The following is a 12970-nucleotide window of genomic DNA, read 5'->3' on the forward strand; positions in this document are numbered from 1 at the left end:
CTAAAGGAGCATGGGAGCTTTATAAAAACCCAGCCTCCTCTAACCTTTTGCCGCAGAAAACATTGTACAGCAGCCATGGGTTCTTCTAAGCAGCTGCTGTGCACTCGAAGAATGAAAATGGTGGAGGCCACAAAGCAGGAGAAGGCTATAAGAAGATAGCAAAGGGTATTCAAGTTGCCCTTTCCTCAGTTTGAAATGTAGTTAAGAAATGGCAGTTACCAGGAACAATGGAGGTCAAGATAAGGTCTGGAAGACAAAGCAAAATGTAAGTGAGAACTGTTCATAGGATTGCTAGAGAGGCAAATCAGAACCCCCGCTTGACTGCAAAAGACCTTCAGAAAGATTTAGCTGACTCTGGAGTTGTGGTCCATTGTTCTACTGTTCAGAGACACCTGCACAAATATGGCCTTCATGGAAGAGTCATCAGAAGAAAACCTCTCCTGCGTCCTCACCATAAAAGTTCAGCATCAGAACTGCAAAAAGACATCTAAACAAGCCTGATGCTTTCTGGAAACAATTCCGGTAGACCGATGACGTAAAATAGAAGTCTTTGGCCACAATGATCAATGGTATGTGTGGAGAAAAAGCAGAGAATTTCAGGAAAAGAACATCCCACCAACCATTAAGCATGATGGTGGATCAATCCTGCTTTGGGGTTGTGTTCCATCCAATGGCACGGGGAAAATTTCACGGGTAGAGGGAAGAATGGATTCAATGAAATTTCAGCACATTCTTGATGCAAACATAACACCATCTGTAAAAAGCTGAAGATGAAAAGAGGATGAAGAGGATGGCTTCTACAAATGGATAATGATCCTAAACATACGTCACCATCCACAATACACGACCTCAAAAGGCGCAAGCTGAAGGTTTTACAATGGCCCTCACAGTCCCCTGATCTGAACATCATTGAAAATCTGTGTTGAGACCTCAAAATAGCAGAGGAGGCAAGACAACCCAGAAATCTCACAGAACTGGAAGAATTCTCCAAGGAAAATCCCTCAGACAAGAATAGAAAGACACTTGTCTGGCTACAAAAAGCGTTTTCAAGCTGTGATATTGCAAAAGAGGGGGCTACCAGGTACTAACCATTTATACTAAGTTTCCCAAAATCATCTTGAACTAGGGCACAACAACATGCATATGCAAGAGTGTGTCCATATAACTCCAGAGAGCATGTAGAGAACCAGAGAAACTAGGAGTTTTTTTTATGCAAAAGTATAACAAAATCTTTATTAAATTCAGGTAAATACATAGGACAAACAGAGAAAATGAGCAAAATGGATAAAACCAATGTGCATAGGGACCAGTGTAAAAAAACAACAACCTAAAAACACCATTCAGAGGCAATGAGTAGACCTATATGAAGTCGTGGGCTAGGGAAGCAAGGCTCATTGAACTAATAGTAGGACGCTGACCCAGGTGGTCTATGTAAGTCAGATACTAGTGGTAGAATCACACAGTGTGCTGTGATGTTGTGGAGTACCAGGACCACCAGCAACAAGTTTGTCAATACCAACATGATGAGTTAAACATCTAGAGCCGATTACCCTTAGGTAGTAATAATGTCCCACAAGCCCCAGACTGGTAGATAGGGTGGTTTAGCTTCTTCCCAAGAAGGTAGGTACATTCAAAGTACTAACCACGCAGGGCGCCCAAACTTTTGCATTACATAAAATGTAAAAGATAAAAATATATATATTTATATTTTGCCTAAAATGCAAATGAAATGTGTCCTCTGTAACTTTAGGCCTTTTAGTTCATTTCATCTTCAACTTGCTTAACTGTTCACAGGAACAGGAACTTTGACCAGGGGTGCCCAAACTTTTACATATCACTGTGTATGTGCTCAGTGTGAACAGATGCCTTATGCCAGGAATGTCGCCTTAGCTGCTGCGGATCTTCTTGTTCTGCTGAGTGTTGGTGATCTCGGATCCCTCCATACATCTTCTGATCCGGTTTTGCGCATTCAGGGATGTGTATATATATAGTATTTGGATAGCGAGCGCGCTGTCGTGGTTACATTATTGGTCTTAAATACACAAGCTTGTGGCTTTGATTTCATCGTCAGCCGCAGGGAGCTCAGCCGGTGTGATGTGATGTGAATCCCCTCTAGGAACGATTTGCTGTTATTCGTAGGTTTCTTACTTTTGCCCTTAGCAGCTTTGTTGTCTGCGATGTCCCAAGACTGAACCCCAATATCCAGCACCAGAATAATCCCCTGAATTAAATAAAAACTGGGCTTCTAGCAATTGGCTTGTCAGAGGATCCAGCTGGTGTAGTGCAGCGCAGGGGGAGTAGCATTTGTTGTCCCTTCCCCTGCAGATAACACTCCAGGTTGGCCGTGATGGTGCAGTGCTGGTATTTTGGGGCAGGGGTGACCTTCTTAAGTCATTTTCTTGTGGAATTTGAAAAATTTGCTCTGCTGCAACCTGATCTATGATGAGTCTGGAGCAGCAGGGGAGCTGGACGCAGAGGCGTATTACGAGCTCCCGCAGAATGCAGCCCCCAATTTACAAGTTCTTTCCTTTTTTTTACATATTGTAGAAGGTCATTTTATATGGAGCCGCATTATTACAGATTATTGTCTCGTTCACATTCTTGACCGCCCCACTGACATAGTAAGGACCAAAGACCGGGAATAAGGACAATAAAGGACCTGCTGAGTTTAGCTGCTGGGATTCGTTACAAAGTTTCCTGCAGATCTTTTATGCTGTACTAATGACCTGTATATATCGTATGTCATCAATAATAAGTAGCGGAATATTCATCCGTTGAAAAAATGCAACTACTAATACCGCCACGAGCGAGACCTTGCATCTTCCCTATTCCTGATCCAATATTATATGGCGGTCGTGGTGGAACGTGACATCATGTTATAGCACACGGCGTTATATACCCGCAGTCACATGACTGCAGCAACATCGCCGCCGCCATCATCAGTGCGGCTCAGCCTGTGCATGGCGCCATGACAGATACAGCACAGCCATGAAATAGGGCAATAATAATATATAACAAGCAAATGTGCCTCCCCTTGTGTCCTAACCAGCTGAAAGCTCCCTTGTAAAATTGGTGGGGGGGAGTATATCATTTTCCTTTGGAAACCACCACCACCTTCTGCATGAAGCTTTCACCCACAGCCCTGCATTGTTTTTGGGAGGTGGGGGGGATTATTTTCCGTGCATATGTTTGGAAGCCTCTGATTGTCCCTGAGGTCTTCTAAAAAACTTGAATAGACTTGCAAGGTCTTCATGACATCACCTCTGAGGCACGTTCAAGTCAGGCCATTAAAAGGTTCCCAAGATATCAAATCACCGCCAGACGTTATCCATACGGAGCCCCCATGACGGCCCGGAGCCTTAAAGTGGCCGCGCACCCAACAGTGGAACCTTTTCTGCTTCTTGTGTTGATACTTATTTGCAGCTCACATACGATGTTACTAAAGTTGCCAGATATGGAGACAAGAAGAGTCAAATATTTCCCATTTTCAGCTGAAGTTTTCCGATTCTAGTTTTTTAGAAGATTTAAAAAATGTGTCAATTTACGTAAAAAAAAAACTCATTCATTTCATCACAGAAACTTTAGCAACTTTCTCTTTGAGTTTTATATTCTAAGATCTCTGCTTGTTGTCAGTAAATGAGAATATGATTGTTTGTATTTAGAGTCTGACAACCCGTCCTGACCAAAACCTTCTCACAGCTGAGGCTCTGTTGCAATAGCATTCTTATGTAAGCTATCCAGAACTCCCGCATTATATATTGTCCACTGATAGGGTACGTTCACACAACCGTATTTTGGGTCCGAGTCATGTCCGTGGAAAACACTGATAGCACTTTGACCAGTGTTATTCAATAGGCTACGTTCCCATGATGAGTTTTTGATGCTACATATTTTAGGAAAAACGCAAGTAACCCATTTGGCTATGTTCACACACGTTGTGGTTTTAATATGTCAGAAATCTGCTGCAAATTTGCTGCAAACTTTTCTCTGGCAGGAAAACAGCTGCATCAAAAACGCAGGTTTTGTTGCGTTTTTGATGCATTGTTGCAGTGTTTTTTTCAGTGTCCTTCTGTCTCTATTTATGCATGTACATAAAGTTCTTTGAAAAAAAAGAACCCCACTCTATTTTGCCATCAAAAATGAAGAAAAAACGCTGAAAAAATGCAGGTGCGTTTCTTGCTGTGTTTTTGGTGCGTTTTTTCAGCGTTTTTTTTCCACCACCCATTACTTCCTATGGGGGAAAAACCACCTAAAAATGAAGAAAGAAGTGACATGCTCTATTTTCCAAAAAAAACAACCAAGGCACAAAATATGCACCAAAAAAAAAACCAAGATGTGTGAACAGAGAATTCTGTTTTCTCATAGACTTTGCTGGTACTGCAAAATGCAGCTGAAAATCTGCATAAAAGTCTGCAGTAGAATATACTGCAAAACACAACGTGTGTGAACAGAGCCTTTTACTTAACAGGTGCAGAAAATCTGCAACATCACAAACTCATCAAAAGCTCATGGTGAGAACATAGCCTTAACATGGACCAAATGTCCACGTGAAAAAAATTGCAGCATTTATTATTCAACCCGGATTTCAGATGAGAAGCGACGATTCACGTCTATGAGTGCGCAAAAAAAATCCCATACAGATAAACCACATTGCTTAATTTTTTTTTAAGGATACATTGTTGTTATTAACATAGAAATGAGTTCTTCGTCTTGTAAATTTTGTTCATTGCATAAAATTGTACTGCACTCGGATATCACCCGAGTGCAGTGCGATGCCTGCCGACGCCAGCCACAGAGGAGATGGAGAAATTACTTTCTCTGCCTCCTCCGCAGCTGTGCGAGAGGAGCGGAGCACGGAGCACTGACATTCGGACGCGCTCGCAGCAGAGCAGGAGCCGAGTGTCATCAGTGTATCGCATCCGATGCCATACGCTAGCGGGACCCCGGCAAAATACTGATAATGGGGCTGTGGCCTTAAGCAAAAACTTGGCAAGTTAAAGCATTCAAGGCCTTCAATGTGCTGGCAATTTTTTGGTAAACAGGGAAGATCAAAGTTTATAGAGACTGTAAGTAACGCCAGACCTGGCGCCATGATGGATGTTTTAGGTCATACTGCTTGGTGAGAGCCCCATTTGCCCATGTTATTAGATGGCTCTGGTTGTGACAAATGTATTGAGTCTTGTGCGTGGTAACTGTGGCAATACAAGCTATAATAACCGATGGGAGTGAACTCCGCGCTTCCTCATTATGATACATTTTTGCTTTATCTTGATACATTTGGATGATGATTGCGTCTCGTTTATTTCTGCACGTTCCTGTTTTTATGTTTGTATCCAGATGAAATGAAAACTCCGACAACTTCCCTCCATAATTTGTTCCCATCAGGGTTTTTTACAAGGTGATAAACAGGCAGAAGATGCAGATTTCTGGATTAAATAAACGTATCGTTTCTGGGTGCGAGGCTCCGGAGCGGGGGGCTGAGAACATTCATCTAAATATTATTTTGCAGTGTAGCAGAGGGTGGGATCCGGGTCCAGAGTTATAAACTGACTCTTTCATTGTGCGAGAATTCCGGGAGGAGGGAAAAAAAAAAAAGATATTTTTTCTGTGCTCTGCATGAAAGGGAATTTAAACAAATATTGTGCTCCCTGCGAACGGCCGGTGCCAAAAAATAAAGTAAATAAGGGCCGGTAATCCAAAATATACAGCAGAGCGCGGGGCGCGGGCATCAGTCGCTCTCACGTGTTTGTTTAACGCAAGCCACAGAAACAGATTTTAGAAATCTACTGGATTCTCACATAATAATGATCATTAATAAGGCAGCGGCTTCCCCCGGGGGGCCTGACTGACTGCGGTCATCTGCCCATAGCCCATGTACACAGCTCACAAGTCATGGCCGCCAGACTGTGCAGTAATATATAGGAGAATGGGGAGATGCACTGACTGTATCACAGGTCAGATACAGCTTAGATACAGCGGCTCAAAAGACCGTATCACAGATGTTAGGGTCAGATAGAGCAGATAAGCAGCCAGTATCACACACGATAGGCTTAGATACAGCTGCTCAATATCACACAAGATACAGCAGACAGTATTATATATTATAGGATTACATACAGGAGCTCATCAGATAGTATGATAGATACACTGGATACATGCTTCAAAATGACAATAATGGACACTGATGGTGGAGTCTAAAAATGTTTAGAAATACTATCAGAAATCACACAGTTTAGAATACAGTGCTAGTAAATGAGCTCAGAATTGTATTATTATTATTAATTATTCTTATCATGTATCTCTGCATACAGGGAGCTCCCCCTAGTGGTGGCTGCAGACAGGATCTTACCATGTATCTCTGTATACAGGGAGCTCCCCCTAGTGGTGACCACAGACAGGATCTTACCATGTATCTCTGCATACAGGGAGCTCCCTCTAGTGGTGACTGCAGACAGAAGCTTATCATGTATCTCTGTATACAGGGAGCTCCCCCTAGTGGTGACTGCAGACAGAATCTTATCATGTATCTCTGTATACAGGGAGCTCCCCCTAGTGGTGGCTGCAGACAGGATCTTATCATGTATCTCTGTATACAGGGAGCTCCCCCTAGTGGTGGCTGCAGACAGAATCTTATCATGTATCTCTGTATACAGGGAGCTCCCCCTAGTGGTGGCTGCAGACAGGATCTTATCATGTATCTCTGTATACAGGGAACTCTCCCTAGTGGTGACTGCAGACAGAATCTTATCATGTATCTCTGTATACAGGGAGCTCCCCCTAGTGGTGGCTGCAGACAGAATCTCATCATGTATTTCTGTATACAGGGAACTCCCCCTAGTGGTGGCTGCAGACAGGATCTTATCATGTATCTCTGTATACAGGGAGCTCCCCCTAGTGGTGGCTGCAGACAGAATCTTATCATGTATCTCTGTATATAGGGAGCTCCCCCTAGTGCTGACTGCAGACAGAATCTCATCATGTATCTGTATACAGAGAGCTCCCCCTAGTGGTGGCTGCAGACAGGATCTTATCATGTATCTCTGTATACAGGGAGCTCCCCCTAGTGGTAATTGCAGATAGGATCTTATCATGTATCTCTTTACACAGGGAGCTCCCCCTAGTGGTGGCTGCAGACAGAATCCTATCATGTATCTCTGTATACAGGGAGCTCCCCCTAGTGGTAATTGCAGACAGAATCTTATCATGTATCTCTGTATACAGGGAGCTCCCCCTAGTGGTGGCTGCAGACAGAATCGTATCATGTATTTCTGTATACAGGGAGCTCCCCCTAGTGGTGGCTGCAGATAGACTATTACGATGTAACGCTATAGCTATTCAGGTGATGTATTTATTTGTAATTGAAAATTTAGCTTAGTTCTCTATAAATATTTATTAAGAAATGAATCAGCAGATAAAGTTGGTCCCAAATATTGGCATAGTATTTGCAGACATCAACAGTGAGGCCTCATTCACACATATATTCTGGTCAGTAATTATTGCCAAAACCAGAAGTGAAAACTGCAGAGAGAGAAAGTATTATGGAGAGGTTTGTACACCTCCCATGTTTTGGACCTGTTCCTTGTCTTGGCTTACAAATACTGATGGAAAATACTGACCAAAATGCATCAATAAGGTACATTTATACTGAAAAATGTAAAAATTGATTGTGAAACGAACATTCTTTCAGTGTAAACAGGCGGCCAATCATCCGATGAGCAAAAAAATTCTCATTCATTAGATGAAGCAACTCAAAAGATCATCATTCTGCAGCGCATCGTCTTGAGTAAACAGGACTCGTGCTGCCGAGAACAGTAGCAGCCTATGAACTGGATACAGGATATTAAAGAGTCGCCATTTTGTGAATACTGATTGCAGGTCATTTAGAGTCAGAAGCTTGTCCTTTCTCTCCCCGAGTCCTTCACATTGATTTCTGTGCAAGATGTTTCTTGTTGAAGGTCCAGTGTGAGATAAGGACTATGTCACGGCCCCACTATCAGTATTCGGTCAGTATTCGGTCAGTATTGTTTCTCAGGAGTTGGAGCCAAAACCAGGTGAGGAACAATCAGAGAAAAGGTAGAATAGAAACAAGTCACCAATTCTGCATTTATCACCCCCTCCTGAGAACAAATACTGACCGAATACTGACCAGATACTGATAGTGGGGCCGTGGCCTTAAAGGGAGTCTGCTCCCCCCAAAACACTAAGTAAACTATTTATACAGGACTGTGGGCGACTTGGCCCCTATAAGAAAAACATGCCCGTAGTATTATTTTGCATGGGGGGCTTCTGTGCATCCATGGCCTGGCCAAGGACTCAGTGCCCCTTACACCTGAGCGCTGTCATATCTTCATAGACATCATACAAGTGAGCGCTGCCTGAACTTGATCAGTTGCTCTGCGCCAATGATTGAGTTCAGCGCTGTCAATCAAGATCTGACAATCAGGTGCTGTATACTGCAGCCGCACTCTCCTGGTATCATTGCCGGCTCTGCTCGCCGGCTCCTGTCTGCTCTGCTCGCCGGCTCCTTTCTGCTCTGCTCGCTGGCTCCTGTCTGCTCTGCTCGCCAGCTCCTGTCTGCTCTGCTCGCCGGCTCCTGTCTGCTCTGCTCGCTGGCTCCTGTCTGCTCTGCTCGCCGGCTCCTGTCTGCTCTGCTTGCCGGCTCCTGTCTGCTCTGCTCGCCGGCTCCTGTCTGCTTTGCTCGCCGGCTCCTATCTGCTTTGCTCGCCGGCTCCTGTCTGCTCTGCTCGCCGGCTCCTGTCTGCTTTGCTCTGCTCGCCGGCTCCTGTCTGCTTTGCTCGCCGGCTCCTGTCTGCTCTGCTCGCCGGCTCCTGTCTGCTCTGCTCGCCGGCTCCTGTCTGCTTTGCTCGCTGGCTCCTGTCTGCTTTGCTCGCCAGCTCCTGTCTGCTCTGCTCGCCGGCTCCTGTCTGCTTTGCTCTGCTCGCCGGCTCCTGTCTGCTTTGCTCGCCGGCTCCTGTCTGCTTTGCTCGCTGGCTCCTGTCTGCTCTGCTCGCTGGCTCCTGTCTGCTCTGCTCGCTGGCTCCTGTCTGCTCTGCTCGCCGGCTCCTGTCTGCAGCTGCTCTCAGTACTGTACTGCAGACAGGAGTCAGCGATGAGTCGACAATGACACCTATGTGAGCGGCGGCAGCATTCACCTAACTGCTGTCAATCGAGATGTGACGCTGCTCCTCATGCATACTGAGGGACCTAACCGTGCACTGAGCCCTTTTAAAGGGGCACCAAAGCCCCCTTATTTGCATGTGAAATAATACTACAGGTATGATTCTTATTGGAGCTGTCTCTTATGTTCAGGTATAAGTGGCTTAGTTAACATTTTGGAGGTGACAGACCCCTTTGGATTGAGACTGTTTAACCCCTAAGTGGCTGGTAAATATTTGAGTCTTTGTTTTGCTGGGGGGTTGTCTCAGTGTTACTGTCAGTATGGACTGTTGAGGATTAACATGAGAATAAAACCACTGTCACCTCCATTGTCCTGTATGCAGCATTTCAGGGGTTACAAAGAATGGAGTGACTGAATCTAAAGAAATGACACTCTATTCAGCGGACTGCAGGTTCCCAGCCCCGGAAGCAGAGTCTGGGGTCCCACAGTTATATCGGACCACTGAACGACTTACATTTATATATCACATTATTACAAGTTTACTATTTGCATAAGTCTGTGCACCGTGCACTCACTTCTGAAATGGGTAATAATTAAATGTCCTAGGTGGTTTTAATACTTGAGTTAAAGTTATGATTAGATCCTGCCGATCTTAGACACCTGATTAGTGGAGATTTGTTTTTTGCCTGATTCTATTGTTTCCCCCCATAAGCCCTGGCAGAGGTGCTAAGCGTCCACTTCCCTCCATCGCCATATTTCTGGGACACATTTGGCTGCTATCTCGGCTTCTTAATACTTGTCACCCAGTTTTCCCAACTTTAAATTTGCACTGAATCCAGGGGGGAGTTGTATCAGTGTATATCCGCTCTGCAAAAGTGGGGGCTAACCCAGCGGAAACTGAATGGCTGCAATATTGCTAGTTACGTTTTATTTATTTTTTTCTTGTTTGTTTTATCATTTTGGGGACAATTTATTTTTCGGGTGTATTCACACTGAGTGTTTTAACTTGATCATAAAAGACACCTGGTTTTCATCACAGTTATTTAAGAACAAACTTTTTTTTTTTTATATGTTTTTCATTTATACTGTGGGGTATATCGATAGGCTGTGGTTGTTTAGAGTATTTCCATTACAAAAACAGCTCGAAAAACTGCATGAATCATGCGCAGAAGACTTGGCAAAGAATTGATGCTGATTCTAACAAGTGGAATAAAAAAAATGCAGGAAAGAAAACATCACGTGCGCTATAGAAATGGCAAGCTTGTTGCAAGCTATTTTTTTTTTTATATGGATTTTTATGCAGAATCTGCACCAAAAAAACTGTTTTTCAAAGAACTGTGTGTGAACATTTCCTTAGGCACACTGCAGTTTTAGGTTGTTATTATTATTTATCACTATAGCGCCATTTATTCCATGACGCTTTACATGTGAAAAATGGGGTATACATACAAAATTGTTTTTTTTTTTTGTTTTTTTTTTAATGCGAAGTCAGAAGAGGACTCAAAAGGAATGAGGAGTATAAAGGAAGGACTTGTTCTTCTTCCTCCTTCTGGATCTACTTCTGGCTTCGTCTCCAAAAACTGCATCCAAATCTGCATGTGTGATTCCATCCTTAAGGTTGTGGCTGATACCTGATACAATAGCTCGCCGTGAATTGCACCATACTTTATTATAATTTAATTGGCCGTGACAGTGACTCCCCAGTGAAGGCGTTTTTGCCGTTCTCATGTTACCTGACTACATGATGAATTGTGTGCACTTATAGATTTGTGCTGCGCGCAGTGATATCCGGTATCTGCTCTGCATTAACATTACTTCTTCGTCTTTGGCGCTTTTAACCCTTCTCTCACCGCGTGCGAGCGGCCGCGACCGTGGGGTACGAGTTAAGCAGTTTTCTTAGTAAACAAGAGGAGGCTGAAGAGCTCTCAGGACGAGGAGCCGCTCTCTGCGCTGACACAATGCGATAAGTCACATCCAGCGTGGACGGCGGCGCGGCCTGGAGGACACTTGTGTTAAGCTGAATTGATTGAATTTTAATGGCTATTAGCGGCCATGAATAGCAATGATTTTATGGGGCGTCTTGTGCAGGCTCGACATTAACAAGCAGAGAGAGACCATTGTGCAGCTGTTGTGGCTCCACGGATTCCTGCGCTGTTAACGCCTTCATCCCCCTCCATGTCCTTCGGCATTTCGGCGGCATTTTTTATTTTTTTATTACATAATGTGGAATATTCACTCTACTTCTATCCATAAAAAATATAGAGGGGCTTGTGTGTCCACCTGCTTGCAATTGAAACTGGAGCAATTTTTGTATCTTTTTTAAGCCTTTTAATTTCAGAATTCTGATAAATATCTGGGGGAAAAAATGGCAGCTAAGGACAATATTACAACAGTAATGATACATCCTGCAATGATAGCGAGAATCTAATAATACATTCAGAAACAATATGAAAAATAATGATGATACATCCTGCCACAATATCGCATTAATAATACATCCTGCAGCAATGTTGCAACATTGTATCCGCTGTGTCCGGAAGTCCCAATACCACACAGTAGACACTCAACATTTACTACTGAAGGGGGTTAAAGGTAACCAGCACCCCAAATCCACGACATAACAAAGGTGGTGAGGTGTGGCCGTCAATCCACAAGGGAAGGCAGGTAGAGGTGCGGTTAGTTGTGACTCTCGAAAACTCCGGACTCATCTCAAGCATAAAGCGCCCCTCGGACTCATTGCCGCTCATTAGCACAGAGAGCAGAATGGAGCGCGGAGAGAGAAGGGCTTTTATGATTTGTCTTCTGAAGTGCAAGATCTTTCTACACTTTTGGACGATATACTTTCTTGGGATAAAGTCTTGGTGGCAGGTTCTCCTTGAAGGCGTCCATGTCCTGTAATCTTTCATCCTTCAGATGTCAGAATCCGGCCGCAGCTGCGCAGCATCTCGTGTCGCTCTGCATTGAAATCGCAGTGTTGCATTGCGACATCGCATCTTATGATTTCCTATGGTGTCGCACTACGACCTGCGACCTCCTGTGACTGCAAAACATAAATGTTTCCAGATGCGTCGGATGTTCTGTCACTGGTCGCAGGTTTTCACTTGCCGTAGACTTCAATGTGAATCACATGCGACGACTTATCCTCGATTTGGACATTTTTTTTTTTACAGCAAAGTCAGAGATCTAAAATATTCACGCAACAGCAAGTGGCGGACAGGTTGTTTTTCATCATACACTTGTCTGAGAATTGCTGTTGCGCGATTCATGTCTCTCTATGTCCCTATTCTAAGGCTGGGCCCAAATGAAAAACTTGGACAAAGTCGTGGGTAAACCAGCATACAGTATAATGGGCCCCATGTAGTCCTTCACACAGAATAATGGCCCCACAGAGTCCTCCATACAGAATAATGGGCCCCACATAGTCCTCCATACAGTATAATGACCCCACATAGTCCTCCATACAGTATAATGGCCCCACATAGTCCTCCATACAGTAGAATGGGTCCACATAGTCCTTCATACAGAATAATGACCCCACATAGTCCTCCATACAGAATAATGGCCCCACATAGTCCTCCATACAGTATAATGACCCCACATAGTCCTCCATACAGAATAATGGCCCCACATAGTCCTCCATACAGTATAATGACCCCACATAGTCCTTCACACAGAATAATGGCCCCACATAGTCCTCCATACAGAATAATGGCCCCACATAGTTCTCCATACAGAATAATGACCCCACATAGTCCTCCATACAGAATAATGGCCCCACATAGTTCTCCATACAGAATAATGACCCCACATAGTCCTCCATACAGAATAATGGGCCCCACATAGTCCTCCATA

General features: G+C 44.0%; 1 protein-coding gene across 1 annotated transcript in view; it reads left to right on the top strand.

Moving 5' to 3' along the window:
- Positions 1-12970, top strand: part of GLI2 (GLI family zinc finger 2) — a 294201-nt gene that overhangs the window by 8957 nt on the left and 272274 nt on the right. The window lies entirely within an intron of this gene.

Source organism: Phyllobates terribilis, unplaced genomic scaffold (assembly GCF_046119375.1).
Source record: "Phyllobates terribilis strain yellow unplaced genomic scaffold, ASM4611937v1 Scaffold_9__5_contigs__length_417890890, whole genome shotgun sequence".
Taxonomy (NCBI): Eukaryota; Metazoa; Chordata; class Amphibia; order Anura; family Dendrobatidae; genus Phyllobates; species Phyllobates terribilis.